The sequence below is a fragment of the Lucilia cuprina genome, chromosome 4 (genome assembly GCF_022045245.1).
Source record: "Lucilia cuprina isolate Lc7/37 chromosome 4, ASM2204524v1, whole genome shotgun sequence".
Classification (NCBI taxonomy): Eukaryota; Metazoa; Arthropoda; class Insecta; order Diptera; family Calliphoridae; genus Lucilia; species Lucilia cuprina.
The window spans coordinates 25,614,439-25,633,525 of NC_060952.1; the positions used below are offsets into that span (position 1 = coordinate 25,614,439).

The following is a 19,087-nucleotide window of genomic DNA, read 5'->3' on the forward strand; positions in this document are numbered from 1 at the left end:
CTGCACTAACACTGTACTAGCGCTCTAATAAAGCAGTTTTAAAATATGCCCTCTCAGCGAGAGAGTTTTGTATATAATCTATTACAATTTCCTATAAGTATATAATGTTTTGTTATTGTATAGTGTGTATGGGAATTTTTGTTTAATGTAGCTTTAGTATCATGCTAGTAAGACACTACTTGATAGCGTTGCTGTAACACATGCTTTCTTTTCAAACTCAGTTCAGTTATCTATGAGACGTCAAGGCGGTCGTGCGTAGGAGCGGTAATATTAAGTGTGAAAAACATTATTTTTCGTAAAACAAAAAAACATAATTATAAATTTGTGTAAAAAGAAAGCAAAATAAAAGCTTAAAAACAAAATTTCAAAGTAACGTTTAAAGCGTTAGTGTGTTTAAAGAAAAAAGAAATAATAAATTAAAATAAAGTTTTTGTGTTTAATAGAAAAAGTTTGGTAAAAATTTTGTGAAGAAAATCATAATAATAAAATACAAAAAACGTGTTTAAAATTCTTAATTACGCCAAAACGGCAAAAGAGGGTGTCTGTCTAAAAGTTTTGGGTTTTTCTGTTTTTTATATCTGCCTGAGAGTTTGTCAATAGTGCGTGTGTTTTTTTGTCAGTTTAAGTGTGCAAAAATTTTTTATTAAAAACAAATTATAAAAAAATCACTCATTGTTGGTTAAACAAAATAAAAACGTGTATTTAAATAAACAAGAAATATACTATAATTTATAAAATTGAATATAATTATAATAAAAAAAACCGCAAAAAGCCAAAAAATAAATTCCCCCAAATTCCCAAAAATTTTCAGCATTTTATAATAAGAAATAAAAAATCCTGCTGTTTAGAACCTGCTAATCAATACGGTAATTTTATTATCTTTATTGTTATTATTGTTGTTGTTTTTTTATAGCAATTATAAATATCACTTGTTTCTTGCAAACTTGTGCAAGCATGTACATGTGTATTTATTTTAAGTTTTGTTTTTAATATATTTTAGCATATAAGTTCTTAATTCTCTCTTCTTTATTTTTCTTTACTCTTATGTATTTATATTTTTTCATTTCTTTTGTTGCTTATATTCTAAGCTCCCGTTAAAGTCATGCAAATAATAAAAATTGCTTGTTGTTGCTTTAAAAATTTAAATACTCTGGGGTTTTTAGCTAAAAACTAGTTTTTTTCTATTGTCTATCTCTATTGCTTATTTATATTATTTTCTCTGTTTTTTTTTCATATAATTATTATTTGTTATTGTATTTAATATTTGTTTTGTTTTCTTAATACCGCTTTTTTTTTGTTAAAATAATTTCTCTCACAGTTGGTTTTTTTTTTGTTAGTTTTTGTAATTACACTGTGTTTATTTTACTTGTTGTTTTTTTACATTTTCTCATTTATTTATTATATTTTGTGTTGCATTTTTCGTTTTTACTTTTTGCAAGTTTTTGTTGTTTTTTAAATGTTAACAAGTGTTTAACTGTTGTTTATTTAAGGTTTTTCTTATTTTATTTTCATTTGCTAGTTTTCTTTGTTAATCCCCCTTTAATTTAACAAGTTTTATTTATTTTTTTACATTTAGTTTTGCATTACTTAAAAAAAATTAATTATTACTTGTTTTTTATAATGTGCAATTAAATTTACAAGTACACATTTTTCACATTATTATATGTAATTTAATTGTAACTTAAAAAATAAATGAATAAAAAACTTTTAAAGTGAAAAGGGCACATTATGTTGAAATAAAAATACCAGATTTCTAAAATGTGTAAATTAAGTGGTAGATAGTGCCTAAACAATATTTCTTAATGCTCTTAAATCGGTTAGACCAAGTACCAACTGTACCGTAATTTGTAATTGTACCTTTCTTTATACTTGAATGCTGAATAGAGTAAAAGTTTAATCTAAACTTAACATTTAGACTTAATTTTTCTGATGTTTGATCCTACAACCGCCTTAAAATATATTATTGATTAATCAACGTTAACGTAAGGTCTATTTTCAAATGATTCTCGATTATTATGAAATTCGACAGGGTCATCAAGGCTAGTATAAAACTTATAAGTTTCAATTTTGGCGAGATACGAATATATAAATCATGGTTATGAGCCAAAAAACCCTATTCGGAGAGTTCAGTTATACGGGGCTAAGTGAAATAATGTAACGATTTTAACTATTAAAAAAAAACATCGACAACTATCTAATAGAATCTACACTAAAAATAATCCATGCTTAACTTTACGAAAAGAAAAAAATCGTAACTACTTTTTTCGTAATATATACGAAAATTTCGTGTATAATACGAAATATTGTTTAATCAACATCTACCTAAATTCCTGTAAAATTTTTTATGTTTTTTTTTTTAAAAACATAAAAAATTGTTTTTTTTTTTAATTCGCAATCTTTTTTTTTTAATTTACAATAACTATTTTAAAAGAACTAAAATATTTATCTTTAAAAAAAATCGTAAAATGAACAATTTTTTTTTTAAATTATATAAAACTATTTTGCATTTTACTAAAATATTTCGTACAATTTCATATATATTACGAAAGAATTTCGTGGTGCGAAACCACGAACCATTTCGTACAATGTAAAACATTTTTCCTATATATTAGGCTTGGATTATTTTCAGTGTATGTATATATAAAAATGAATGTGTGAATTCGGCAAAATTCTACAAAAGATAGAATCAAAATTTGTATGGACATCTTTGACATTCATAATAATATTTTTAAACAAAATTGAAGGATGGCCGGAATCACTTTAGTGTCAATATGATTATTTATGGAAAAAATGGCCAGACTAGCAAGAGGGGCGTGGCACCTCCCATATAAATTTAATACAAAAATTCGCCTATCTGAGAAACTATTTGAGATAGAATTTTAAAATTTAACATCGGTCTTTAACATCGATGTAAATATTTTGGCTTATAAATTGTCGGACTACCAATGGGGGGGGGGGGGGGGGGGGGGGTGTCGTTGAACCTCTCATATGAATAAAATATACAAAAATTCGTTTCTATTTGAACATTTTGGAGAAAAAGGCAGACTTTCTTTAGAGGAATGGAACATCCCATATTAATAAAATAGAAAAATTGTATGTCTGTACGAAAACTTTGAGATCAATATGAAAATTTGGTATAGTGTTTTTTTTAATTTTTATTACTTTTAGAATAGAAAAGCACACTGGGCATAACTAGTTATGTTCAGAAATTGATTTCTAAACCATTTGGTATACTTCAAAGTGAAACCTATCGATATTAGGTAAAGGGATTTTTGTTGGCTTAAACTATGTCGAATTTCATCAAAATACAAGAGTTTGAAGGGAGTCAACGACGTTCAAGTCATTTTCGGATGTCAAATTTAGGCCTGCTGTAATGAAATTTTCCAATAAAATTTATGCTTTTATAAAACGTAATTGTGCCTAATTTTAAAGATATACTTATTAGTACATATATTTGACATAATCATAGGCTCCAAAGCTATCGAAAATCACAAGAAATTTTTCAATATTTAAAAAACACATAAAAATACACATTACCACTAGTTATTGGTCCCTGAACGTTCAACTTCAATTTATTTGATAAGATGAAGTTAAAGTAAATATATACATTCATCATTATTTAAAGTTAATTAAAGAAGTTTTCAGTATTACTTTAGATACTTCTAATTAAATATAATTAGAAATATCTAAATTACTATTATACATATTTTTCTATTATCTTCTAGAACTTAATTTAAAAATTTGTTTTATGTCATATCTAGGGCGAATACAATTTTTGTTTTAATTAAAATACCGTTACAACTGTGTTACACTAAAATATATTTATTTTGTTCTGCAGTTTATGACAAAATTGAATTTTCTAAAGAAATTCAAAAACACATTTTAAAATGCCAATCATCTCAATTGAATTTAAATGGAAATTCAATGATTTACATACACACACTGATAAATTTTCGTGATACAACGAAAACAAAACTGTGTTTAGCAGAACGCCCAGTTATCTGTATCGCTGTTTGAAAAGTTAAAGATCATGTAGACGGTAAATTACTCGCATTTTAAATTTGTAACAAAAAAAAAAATATATATATGTACTATATGCACATTAAAAGTAAGATTTATTCAAATTTCAGTGAAGTGTAGCAAAGTGTTAAATTACTTGAATAACTTTTATTTCTACGTATGCATACTTGTGGATACCGGAAAAAAAGATACTCATGTAAAGTAAAGGTAACATTCAGTTTTTAAAGTAGACAACATCTTCATCACCGCCAACATTAACTTTGCCAATCCAACAGTACGAATTGTTCAAGTAAAAGTATCATCATTTCCATGATGTTCATGAGAAAACAAAAGATTTTTGTTAAGAGTTTTTTTTTTTTGCATTTTTTCCTCTTTTTATGTTTAGCTAAAAATTTATTGCGGTAATCTTGTGAATGGAATATCTTTATGGGAATTTATTTAAACCAAACACAATGAAGGTTTTAGGGAAATGATTACATGACCTTAATAACCCAAAAGAAATTATATGAACATGAGTATAAATATGACAATAGCTTATGGAAGAGCTTTAAAATGGAGTAGTTTAAAAAAAAACATTTTTTTTCTTATGCATTCAAGTTAAGAAATTTTAATACAATTGTATCAAATAATTTATAAAATTTAATTACTATATTTATATTTTGAAATTGCGATTTAATTATTGTGACTTTTTTATAAATCTATATATTTTAAATTATATTACAAGTACATCATTTCTGCTTAAAGATTTTATTTTATTGGTATGCATACAAAACCACAAATAATAATTGTATAATTATTTCTACAAATATCTACAGTACTGCATAAAACATAAGTTACAAAAAGTATAAGAAAATAAGTAAATTTTGAAACATTAATACTTTAACATATATGTATTGACAAAACCAAAAAGTTGTTTAAAAAAGTAAATAATTATTTTTAAGTTTTTTTTTTCGTTTTACCTTAATTTTATTTATTTTTATAAATAAACTTATCAAAAAAACACAAAATACAGCACGTGTAACTTAAGTACTCATACACATTTTACTTTTGATTTGTATATTTTGTTTTTATTATTTAAAATTAATTAAAATTAAATTCATTGATATTAGGATATGATGAAACCTTTAACAGCTTTAAATGCTTTAAATTAATGTTATTTTTATTATTTTATATTTATATTTTCTATTCATGAAAAGATTTTATAAAGTTTCAAACTTTTGAGAAATTTTTAAAAATTGAAATAATGTGAATAAGTCCAACGTTTCAATTCACCACAATCTTCCATCGGAAAACAATGTTCTACAGTTCTCGACAATTTCTATTTTCGTTATGTAACCTAGCACGTCTGGACTTTTTATATAAGTAACTGTAATTTTAACAATTTTATCTAAAAATACTTTTTGGTAAATTCTCGACTTATTGAAAATGTTTAAAAAATTCTCTGACGTAAAGATAAAGAAAATTTCGCAAGGTGACACTATATATGGATTTTAATCATTTGAGTAATATGAACGTCAGGGTGATTTTCGGAATAGTGCCTTCAATGAGGTATTTAGTATTTCAACAATGATACAAGCTCTTCCGAATTTGAAGAATTAATTATTTTTTTAATTCTATCAAAAATATATTATAATGCAAAATTTTAAACTACCCAGCACGAAGTACTTCCAAAAGAATAACATTTATCACCACTTCAAAAGTAGCACTAATTAAATTTTTTACCTTCTGTGGAAGTGATGTTTATTGACGTCCAAAGAAGCAAAAAGTATCAATTTTTTAAGTTTAAGGTAGATTTTTTTGTACCGATATATTTTTAATTAAACCAATTTTATTTTGTTAATTGATAAATGCGAGTAATTTATTTATGTTAATATTTTTGTAATCAAATTAGTTGTAGTCAAATATGATTTCACTTGCTAAAAAATTCCAAGAAAAAACATAAAAATTACTTTCTGCACGCAGATAAAAAACATAGCTCGACATTGTGACTATAACTAAACTATATTCACTGTAACAATATATTGTTATCATAAACATATAATTGTTATTTTAATTCTTTTTAAACAATATTGTTGTTACTGTAATCATTTTCATGTTCATGGCAATTATAAATTTGATTATGATTCACTGAAAAATAATTATTTTTTCAATAACTATGTAATGGTAACGAATAAAACATATTATGTTACTAACAAATATTTCAACTTACAAATCGGTTTGAGTAACGAAGGTTTTTACTTTTTTAGAAACTGTAATTGTACTTATTCAGTAATCAAAATAAATTTAATTTCGAATACATATTTTTAACGATATTTTGATCACATTGGATCATAATATATCCCTGTATAACAAACAATATTATGGTAATTAAAAAATATTATGATAAAATGTTTTAGCTGATTTTAACTATAATATGATATTTTAACATTGTTAAAATAACCATAATATATTTAGACTACAATCATAATTTTAACCATACTTTTGTATATACTTTTATGAGTCTACGACGAATATTTAGATGTGTTACAAACGGAGTGACAAAATCAATATTATGTTGAATAAAAATATCATGTCGTTAGTAAAATTATTTTAAAAGGTAGGAAGGATTTGGTTATTAAAGAAATTGTTCAAATTGGTCAAAATACATAAAAACGGATTACAAGTTATAATAACGGTTAGAAAAGTTCGACGAAGCCGAAAAATTAAACTTAATTGTTTTAATTGATATTCAAACCACAAAAAAAAACAAAAACAACGTAAAAAAGTATTAGATTCAAGTAGCCATTTAATAATTTAAAACAGAAAAAAATGTTCTTAAACAAAACAAACCTAAAAGCCCAGCACGTCTTTAACTATAAATCAAAATTAAATTTGAGAAAAAATATTTCTTTTTGCTTGCTTTTCTTAAGTCGAAACAAATTATAAATTATGGCCTTTTAACAGAGGTTGGCCGGTTATTTCGAATATTCGAAAAGATTTTTTTCCATCTAAATCCAAATTCATACGAGCGTAAATTATAGATTTTATGTTGTTTTCAGTTTTACCTTTTTTACCCCTGTTCGTAGAACCACAAAACAAAAAAATTCTCTTAACAACTGCAAAGGTGTTGTGTTGTTTGTTGGTAATAAATTTTTATTAAAAAAAAAACTTTTTTTAACTTTATTTTTAGGAAAAAATAAACAAAAATGTGAAAAAGCATACAGCTCTTAATATAAAGGTTATCGATTGTTGTTGTTAGTATTGCGTTTAACCTCTTCTACACGTTTTGTTTATTTATTAATTCTTCTTCGTTATTTTGAGGCCAACGCTTTTGACCCATTTTAATATTCTGGTCAAAATTTCATTTGGTTTTACATATATTGGTTTTTTACTTTCTATCTTTTGTCTCAATGCATAAAGTAAGTTGAGATTAAAGTTAATAATTGTGGGTGTTTTTTTCTTATTTTTGTGTAGAAAGAGAATAAAGCGTATAACTAAATATTTATAAAAGTTATAAAGCCTTTCAACATCATCAATTATCAAAAGCGTGTCGAAATTTAAATGTTGTTGTTGTAGTTTTTTTAATATGTTACTTATGTTTGTTGTATTTAAAAAAAATATCTGATTATTTTCTTTGGGTTTTTGCAAAATTTTTATAACTTTTTCATATGATGCTTTTTTCCATTTTTGCTTTGTTTCTTTTTTTCAAATCATTACTGTTTTTTATTTTGAGGGACATTTGTTTAGTCATCTGCACTTAATTTTATTTATGTTTTTTTTTTTTTGTATTAATTATCACTTGTGTTTCTTTTTACTCTTTATCAGTTTTGTATATAATTTTGAAGTCTTTATGGTTTTCGTTTCGCGTTTATTTAATTTTAAAGCTTTCTTTTTGTTAAACCAAAGCTTGTTTACGGGTCTTTGTTCTCTTGTACAAACAGATCTGGTTTAAGCTCTAACTTGATTGTCTCTCTGTTTATATTCGATGAACAGTGTTGTCAACAGTACAGCAAAAATTTTGTACATAATTTTATATTAAAATAAAACTTTTTCAGATATATTGTAATTTGAGAAAAATTTTTTTCTTTTAAATTTTTCATTAATAGAAATTTTTATACAGTTTTCATCATCTGTTAGAAACTTAAAAATTGTTTCCAATTAAAGAAAATGTTGATTAATTTAAAAATATATTGATATAAATTTTTCGTAATTTTTTGGAAATTTTTTTTGATAAATTTGACAAATTCTTAAGTTTCACCTTTATTCCAAAGTATTTATGCAATTTATTGATAAAAAACAAAATTTTCTAAATGTGGCTTTTTGATGGGGGTTTGTATGGGAGCTAGGGTCAAATAAGGGCCGATCATTACGAAAATCTTATATGAAATACTTATATGAAACTTATTTAAGACAATATATAGGTTAAATAATGGACCGATTTCAAAAGGCTTCGTCCCTGTGCCAAAAAATATGCTTGGTCTAAATTTCATCAAATTATCTTGAAAATTGCGCACAAGGTTTACATGAAAGCCAGCCAGCCAACCGGACAGACGGACGGACATGTCTAAATCGATTCAAAAATGATTCTGAATCGATCGGTATACTTTAAGATGGGTATTGAACCAATATTTTTGTGTGTTACAAAAATCAGCACATACGTATAATACCCTCCCCACTGTAGTGGTGTAGGGTATAACATTTTTTTAATAAACGGGTTATAAATCATATTTAGCCGGAAAATTTTGTGTAAAAAAACTTTTGTTAAACAAAATTTTGTTTATGAATAAGTTGTTAAATATTTACCCCCTAAACAGTCTTATTTATAATAATTTATCATTAACCTTTTGAAGACAAATTTTCATTAAAAAAAGTTCTAGAAATCTTTGTTATGTTAGGAATAAGGAAATAAGTGCCTTATTATTTTGATTTATAAAAAGTTTATAAAATAATCGATTGTTTATGAAAAAGCCCTAAGAGTTTAAATATATTTTATATACTCAATGTATCATATTTAAATAAAATCTTATCCTAATCTCAATTAGCTTAATTCTACAAAGCCAAATTTAAAAAATTCCCATCAGATTTGACAACACCACAAAAAATGTCACCACTAAACACTAATGTCACAATCAAATAGTCGTAAAATTTTCTATAGAATCAAAATATAAAATTTAATTTGTTATTTTTTAATTATCTTAATTAAAAACACACATTGAAATATTCAAATGTGTTGTTCTGATCATTCACAACTGTTCTTGTTGTATTTGTTTTTTTTTTTTTTTTTTTTGTTTTCTCTAATTCTCAATAATAGCATTTAACACACATTAGCTTTTGTATTTTACTCTCAATTATTTGATTAAAAGTATTAATTTCATTTTGATTGAATTTATTAATTTTCTATTGTTGTTTTATTGTTCATTTCCCCCTTAGTTTTATACATTTTATTTATAGTTTTTTTTAACAAGATTTTTCTATATTTCTTTATTGTTTTTTTTTTTTGCATTTGATTAAACTTGTTCATGCTTTTTTGTGTTTTTTTTTTAACTCAGGGTCTAATATTTCTTCCTTTTTCTCTCTCTCTTTCCTTTTGTTACAGTGTTCAACAATTTTGCGGTTTAACTTGCATGTATTTGCCATTTTTCATTCGAAAAGGGTAATTTATTAAAAACAAAGAAGGTTCTTTTATATATACCTGTATCTGTTCAGAAAAGGTCAGGGTTCTGTGGCCATAATTAAATGGATTTTTTTTCTAACAATTAGTTGTTAGTTGCAGCAGCGGATAAGTTTAACATAAACATCAGTTAATTAAATAAGGTAAGTTTAATATGAAGTTTATTTTATGCTTTTTATTTTACATAATTGGATACATACTTATTTTATATGCCAATTACTTGTCTTCTATTACAAAAAATTCAAAAAGTATTATTAAAAATTTGTAATCTATTTATCTATATACATATTAAAAGGTCTAACATTACCTTTCAAAAATATTGAATTTTAAATTCAAATATCAAATAAAGCAAATCGTACAACCTATTAAATCTTAAAAAAAGAATAAAAGAATCACTTAATCCTTAATCAAAAAAGGTTTCACAAAATGAAAGAATAAATAAAAAAAAAACAATTTATATGGCTATAAAAATGAAGCAAACGTCTTAATTTAAACTACAAATACACACTTTAGCTCCACATACACATATGTATGTTTTGCTGAAATTAAGGTCTATCCTTTGGTCTACCTTTCTTTAGAGTTAATACGTACATAAATATAAAATATTTACCTTATTTCTTTCCCAAAACTCTGCCTTTAAGATACAAACAAAAAAATATTCTTTGATTTAGAAAAATGTACTAACCAAAATAAAGTTTTTATCAAAATGTTTGTAAAAATAGCTATTAAAACAGAAAAAAGAGAACAATAAAAATGTTCATATGTACCTTATGGGTTTAGAGTGAAGAGTGGACTAAGACAGATTTTTCTTACTATAAAACTTGTTTGAGTCGAAAATCACTGCTATAATGGCAGTATGAAGAGATTTTACTTGATAAAAAATTCGCCATTTTTATAATAATTATAAACGCTAAAGTCAATTTTTGAAGAGGACCTTATATGGACGGTAAGGTCAATTTTAGGGTCGATTATGAACCGATATACAATTTCGTTGAAAGATTTCGGTTGATATATAACACAATGTTGCTATATTTCAATGATATACTGCAATTTTTAAATTTTCAGTTATAAACGCTAAAGTAATTTTCTGAATGGGACCTTATATGGGAAAAGGGTCACAAAATATCTATCTTCATACATTTTTCAGAGATGTTGGTTCGTATGAAACTAATTTGTAGCAAATTTTATCTTAAGTCATTATCTGAAGGGGCCTTATATGTCAATTATGGACTGATAAAATTTTGTAAAACTATTATTTTTACCTAAAAACTTATTTATATCCAATTTTATATATCATGGTGTTATAAAGGCTGGCGTCTAAGTCATTCTCTAAAGGGCAATTTTCGTCTTTCGGGGGATTTCCCTTTTTCCTCCGTGGATCCGCGCCTGATGACTGTTAAAACTGTATTCCGGAGGACTACGACCAGTAGGTGAACATACACATGTATAATTTGCATATATACATGTGTAAGTACACAAAAATTACCAAAATTTCAATTCAAACAAAAAAGAAAAAATGGTCATTAGACATCAGTCGGCAAACTAAATGTATAATAACAAACAACAGCTTCCTAAATATAGAGGTATATCCGAAGGTCCGTCTGTGCTTTTATACAAACAGAGGTGGAATCATAAATACATATCTTCATATTCATGCATAATTTTAACCTTTATTTAACATTTTTTCTCTTTATTTATTTTTGTTACAAAAATATCTCAATAAATTGTACCCTCATAAAAATTTGTTAACCTTTAATTATGGTATAATCGTAGAAGTTAGTAAAAGAAAATTAATTTTAAGACAAGTCTATTTTGAAACAAATTCTATTGGTTGTGTATGTGGTTCAAAATTTTTTAACAGTTTTGAAAGTTAATTTACCCAGCATTTTTACAAGTAATCAATGTAAAATAATGAGAACATTTTTCCAATGTTTTACTAATTGATTAACACGAATTCATATAAACCTTGTACTCTTTATTAAATACGCAAGAAATCAATCCCTATTTTCTGGTTAACTTGAAAACCCAGCAAAACAGTAAATGGTCCTGAAAGCTATTCATTATTTGAAATTTATACAGTTTGCTCTCAAGTAAAACTCTCTTTTTTACTCTGACAGAACAGCAGGGTGTCTACATAAACACAGTTGAACCCATCTACTATTGACGTTCTAATGATTATTGTTATTAGTATTTAGTAAATAACACAAAACCCAAATCTCAGTATTATTTAGTTGTGGACATAATATGCAGACAGATTTAATAGATTCTTACATTATATGTTAGTATGAATATGTAGTTGTTACCTCTGAGTTAATGTTGATGATTGTGTGTGGCACAATAATAATATCTCTGTTAAACTAACGACCAAGTTAATTGACATGTTGACCTGTCTGTCTATCTGAATGTTTGTTTTTTATTTATTTTTTTCTTTTTTTCACTTTAAAAGGTTTTATTCATTCAATGAATGTGTTTGTATGGAATCATTAAGTTTAATATACCTAGGCATTCTTTTAGGTCATTCTACTTTATATACTACTTGTGTACTAGACACACAACTGTCCAGACATTCAAGCCGGCCCTTTAACAATAAATATTGATAATTTTTGGGTTTTTTGTGCCTTTAGATAGACTCTCTTGACAAATGCATTATTTAGTTGGTTTAAAATTTTGTAGACAATATAATATATATACCTATGTATATGCATACGGGTTTAAACAATCATTTATTTCTCTAAGTTTTCTTTTACCAATTTAAATTTGTATCTAACAAATGTAAAATATTTAAAAAGTTTAATTTAAGGTTGGTTGATTTAGTTGTTATTGTTGTCATAGCTGCATGCTACATGTAAACTGTCTAATGTGTGGCATGTGTGAATTGTCTGTATAAAACACGACATACAAAATCTTTTTCCTCCTTCGTGTTATACATACCTTGCCTATCAATTGATTTATTTGTAATAATAGTGTATGGTTACTTGAAAATTATACACCACAATGCTTGTGTCATAGATTTTTAATCAATGGTTTTCAATGAGACTCAAATTACTGGCCAAAGAGCTAAATGAGAAATATATGACTGAGGCCGACTGCAAAAGGTTTTATTAGACAAAAGATATTATGCTTTTACATAAATTATGTTTTTACAAAACCAAGACTAATAAAAAATTTAGCATTACGTAGAAATCGAAAGTACTTTAAGCTAGCGGACCATCAATTGTTGTAATCGTAAATCGTAATTATATAAGCATGAGACTTCACTTTAGGTTTAACATATATGCTCTAATGTAGCGTATTTTTTAATCAACAAAGTAATTAAGTTTATTAAAAAAAACAGTTTAACAAGAAGTTAAACATATAATTATAATATCAAATATGCTGCATTAAAAAATTCTTATAACAGAAAATGTCCAATCAAAATCGAACATTTGACTCACCCACGTAAGCAAATTTAAATATAAATTATACATTTTTAGAATATTAAATACATAAAGTAGGTGTTTATATTTAATTATAAATATTTCACTGCATAAAATTCTATCTTTCTAATTCTAGTCTCTAAAAAGCAATTTATTCTAAAGTCTAGTCTATAGTCTTTTCTTTTTTACTTTTTTCTCATTTTTATATTTTCTATAAAAAGATTGTCTAAAAAGTCTAGTCAATAGTTTACTCTATGGTCTATTTTATAGTCTATTCTATAGTCTACTCTATAGTCTATTCTATAATCTATTCTATATTCAAGTCTATAGTCTAGTTTATAGTCTAGTCTATCGTCTATTCTATAGTCTAGTCTATACTCTAGTCTATACTCTAGTCTATAGTCTAGTCTATAGTTTAGTCTATAGTTTAGTCTATAGTTTAGTCTATAGTCTAGTCTATAGTCTAGACTATAGTCTAGTCTATAATTTAGTCTATAGTCTAGTCTATAGTCTAGTCTATAGTCTAGTCTATAGTCTAGTCTATAGTCTAGTCTATAGTCTAGCCTATAGTCTAGTCTACAGTCTAGCCTATAGTCTAGCCTATAGTCTAGTCTACAGTCTAGCCTATAGTCTAGTCTATAGTCTAGTCTATAGTCTAGTCTATAGTCTAGTCTATAGTCTAGTCTATAGTCTAGACTATAGACTAGGCTATAGATTAGACTATAGAATAGACTACAGACTAGACTATAGTCTAGACTACATACTAGACTATAGACCAGACTATAGTCTAGACTACATACTAGACTATAGACTAGACTGTAGACTAGACTATAAACTAATAGTATATATACGTATGCAGACAAGACTATAGACTAGACTATAGGCTAGACTATAGACTAGACTAGACTATACTATAGACTAATCTATAGTCTATTTATTTATTATAATGTTTTCTATCATTAAATCCTTTAAACTATCCAAATTTAATTCCAGTCTTTATATTCTTCACATAACACAACATCGTTTCTTATTTTTAAAAATACCAATATGAAGTTATTTGTTCTGCAACTGAGTTTACTAATAAAATTGCATTTTCAAAATGATTTTTAAAAATGATATTAGTTTCAAAGGAAAATTGCATTGTGTTTTACCATACGTACACATTCATACGTACATTCACATATAAATACATACATATGTATGTGTGTTGCCAAATCAATCTTCTTTTGGTAACTAAAGATGAAAAAAAAATCAAAAAAAAAAAAAAACTTGTATAAAAACCTGTCAAATACATGAAACTTGATTTAGTGGCAACTGAAAGAACAAAAAAATATGATTAATGGTTTAAATCTTTGAAAAAACAAAGAAAAAATTTTAAAGTTAAAATAGATTAGTAGACAAGAAAAAAGTGTAATTTGAACTTTTCTTACAACTGATAAAATGGATTATACATAAATAGTCAAGATTTTTGCTGGTAGATAAGGAAGGGTGCTAGATATTATTTGGGAAAAAACAGATTGTTTGTGTTGATTTAGTTTAAAACCAAAACCATAAATTAAACATTATTTGTTTTTGTTGTATATCTTAAAATAATTTTCTATGAGTTTTTAAGTTCTTTTCTGGTCTTCTTCATGTTCTTATATTTCTCTAGGGGGTTAATGCTCTATTAAGCATGAAGGTGTAAAGATTTCATTAAACATGTTATGGTGTTTTAACATTATATTTTTTCATATTTTTTGTTTAAACTTTTAAAATTATTAAGTTAAATAGAATTTTTGTGTTGAAAAATAATAAATAATAGAGAATAATAAAATCGTTGATACTTACTAAATATAATTCTTTTAAACTTTTACATGCTTTTATTTATTTTATTTGAAAATTATTTAATTGCACTATAAAATATTGTCATATAACCATAATATATTTAAAAATATACATATATATATATATATATATATATATATACATGTATTTAATAATTTTTTTAAATAGTTTGACCTAATTATTTACTTTGTACTTGGAATATGTCATCTCCCTAAAAAAATGTTTTGCAACTATCGTTATCAAGACATTTTACTTTATGCTGCAATAAAAACTTTTAAATATTCTACCACCACCCGAATATTATTGATATTTTTATTAGATCTTAAACAAAATGTTTAATATATTATAAATTCATAAAGCAACATATACTAATATATGTATGCATGTGTTTTGGACTGACTGCATGGATCGCAATACAATCACAGTACTAAACTATTATTCATATATGTTTTTTTTTTCATTAGTTACGTGTTCATAAATTTTGAACGTGATAAACTGGGAAATTATTAGAATCTATGCTTTAGAGTTTTTGTTTGTACACACATATTCCATGTACATCATGGAAGTCAGTTTACAGCTACAAAAATACAACATTTGTTGGAGTTTTATTTTTTTAAACTTATTCCCCTATTGGAGAAAATATTGTTTGTTATTTCTTTAGCAAGTTAACGTTTACTTTATTTTAGATACAATTTTGGATAAAAAATATTTTTCTAGTAGATAGAGAATATATATATTTTTGATTAATATTAAAATGCTAATCTGGTTTTTTAGTTAACCCACTTAACCCTTTTTCAGTAGCCTCCGGTAACTTAGTGGTTAATGTTCTAGTCTGGTAGACCGGAGGTGGTGGGTTCGATTCCCACCCGTGGCACTGGTTAAGGAGCGCACAACAGTCCCGATAGAGGCCTAGGTGTATTTCTTCGGATTTGATATTTATACATCCTTCTTTCAAACTAACTAATTAACTTACTAACCCTTTTTCAAATTCAAACATTACTGATCAGCAAAAATGTATTCTCCTAATACAAACAAAAACAAAAACTCAGTAAAGATTTGTACTTACAAAACCACTTACTCTTATAATGTCTAACATATAATCAGATACGTAAGTACCTACTTTATTTTGATTTTCGCCGTTTTATATGCAAATTTTATTGAATCGCGCGTTAGAAACTTTTTTAACACACACAGCAAGAAAATAGCTTTTCAGCGTCAAAACTATTATTGTACGAACGATAAAATAACTATGCAGTGGTGTTGTGATTAAGACAGTGAACTAACTAATCCAAAGCCCACATTCGTATTCTTTGTGAGCAATTTTTGCTTATTTGTAAATGTACTTATTTAAGTGATTGGATGGCATTGGTAATTTCCTCAAATGTCATCCAAGTTCAAAATTTGAAAAAGATTTTAGATTATTTTAAACAGATTTTGCCGAAATAAGAAATTTTGTAAAAAATTTTTTAATTTCGATATCGTAATTCGATTTATACAACAAAGTTTATAGAAAAAATTCGAGCCCTGCCAAGCAAAAACTTACATGGTTGTTAGGTAAGTAAATACAATTGACAGTTGTTATTAATTTTTTTGCTGGGACATTTTCAACATTCTTATTTTAATATCAGCGCTTTCATGGAGGCTCAAGAGTGCATATGTATTTTATGTGTAACGGAGTGATATCAACATGATGACTTTAATATACATATACATGTACATAGTTTGACTATAACAGTGCATACGTATGTGTATGAGAAAGATGTATGAATATATTAAAATATGCCACATGAATCACTATACTCTAATATTTTATTAAGTTAATCATGCAGAAAACACATAGACTAACGTCATAAATACTGAATGCATGATGTATATATGCTTCTTTTGTAATAACATTGCTTTAACAAAATAACCGCATAGAAAATATAAAAAAAATCTAATAAATTAATTAATAATGGAAAATTTTTGTTTATTTATAATTATTTAATATGCATTAAAATTTATGATTTTCATATCCACCACATTACCACAAACAGCTATGAAAAAAATCAATTTGCATAAATTGTTTGTGTGCTCATTATTGATGCTTTATAAAATATGCGACCACAAAACAGCTTAGAATTTTTATACCCTACACCACTTTATTGGGGAGGGTATTTTGGGTTTGTGCTGAAGCTTGTAACGCACATTAATATTGGCTTAGAATCATTTTCTGAGTTGATTTAACTACAAACTACGATGAAACTACAGGTCGCAATTTTGAAGATAGTTCAATGAAATTTGACACATGATCTTCTATTGACACGAATTCTATTGAAAATGGTTAAAATCGGTCAATTATTTTCTTACTCCCATAACTTATAAGGCTTGTAAAACTTGCTATCAAACTACTGGTCGCAAATTTGGATATAATTCAATTAAATTTATAACATGATATTAAAAAAAAAACTAAATCATATCTTACTTATTGTAACAGGTGTAGGGTATTATATGGTCGAACTTGCCCGACTATAATTTCTTACTTGTTAGTATATGCTATTTTATTTTCAATGATTAAGTTAAATTTTTGTTAAACACAAAATATTTTGATTACGAAAATCATAGTAGAAAGGAGTATTAAGAGGTAATATGTTTTTTTAAATGGAAAGTAATTAAAATTTAAATACATTTTAAAAATTAATCATTGTGATTTACTAAATTGTTTATGAATATAATTTTAAGACTGGATTTTAATTACTAATAAATCTTTTAAAATCCCTTTCAACTTTTCAATTTGCTGAACTCATTTAAGCGTTGCTGGTCAGTTTTGTCAAAATATTTTCTTTTTATTTACCTAAAATATTCTTTAAGCTGAAAATCCAAAAAATATATACAATACGATACACAAGAGACCAATTACATAAAATACAAGACTAACACCACATTAATGGTCGACCTCATTAAATGAACGTTTATTTTTGTGGCAGACAGACAAAAAATTTAAGTTATCCTTAAAAAAAACCTATAGACCAGCCGTTTTTTCCATTCCCTACCTTAAACGCAATAAAAAAATACCCAAAATGAAACAAATTTTTTTGGGCGAACACATTCTTTTTTATTCAAAGTCATAAAAACAAGGAAGCAAATGGTATATAAAAAAGAATTCAAAACACTATTGCAATATAAAATGTAACAAAAACTGGATTTAGAACACAGATAAAGTATAAAGAACTAAAGACAGCTAATAAACTTATAGGTTCTCTAAACTTAAGAAAAAGAAGGAAAAAACCTTAAACACGAAAAAAGAAGAAACTACTAAACTACCTTTGAAACAAGAAAATCATGTTAAGCAAAGTTAAAAACCATAAGGGTATCTCACAGAGAATATGTATTCATGTATGTATGTACATAGAATAAAGTGGGTTGTTCTGTGGGTCTTTCATTATACTCCCAACGTCAAACAAAACATAATACAAAAAAAATCAAAACAAAAATGTTGACCGTATGAAAAAAAAAACTTTAATGGTTTCTTTAATATACCTTAAAGGTACCTATATAAGAGATTTAAAACTATGAACTCTTTTTTAATATATTGTCATAACAAATATTAACATAATTTCTCATCTGTACATAGACATTGGATCCATTCAGACCTCTTTTAATTATATATTCCTTGCTTCAATACAGCTTTGTGATATTTCGTATATGATACAAAAGGCCACCAGAAATGGTTTTACAGTTATTTTTTATGTTTGCTAGTCTATTCTCTTAAACAATGTTCCATTATAAAGTAATTTTATCATTATATCTGGAATGGTTTCCATACAAATGTAAATATCAACATTTCTTGAAAAAACTTCCAAAATCGACTACTATCTAATTCCTTATTAAACACACGTTTTAAACAACTGACTATAAAATTAAAAAAAAAAAAAATAATTTATGTTATTGATAACGACAACTCATTACCAAGTAATGAATGAAATAACTATGTTACCAACAATACTCGTTACCAAAATTTGAAAATATTCCCAATACAGCCCTACGTGTATTTCATCCTCCTTTCGACTATCTAACTACTAGCCTTAAAAACGTAGCACAGTGGTATAGGAAAAAAAAAAGAGGGAAATAATTCGGTAACTTCTAAACGGTTAATCCGATTTTAATGAAATTTGGTATGCACAAAGAGGAGGTGTTG

At 25.8% G+C, this 19,087-nt stretch overlaps 1 long non-coding RNA gene across 1 annotated transcript in view; it reads left to right on the forward strand.

The window, feature by feature from the left end:
- The first annotated feature begins 213 nt into the window (after nt 1-213).
- The window catches only part of LOC111681136, a 79,274-nt gene continuing 60,400 nt past the window's right edge, over nt 214-19,087 (forward strand). Inside the window, exons 1-2 of the long non-coding RNA XR_006940593.1 lie at nt 214-866; nt 9,596-9,813. This is a non-coding gene — a long non-coding RNA (uncharacterized LOC111681136). The remainder of the gene's footprint in view (nt 867-9,595; nt 9,814-19,087) is intronic.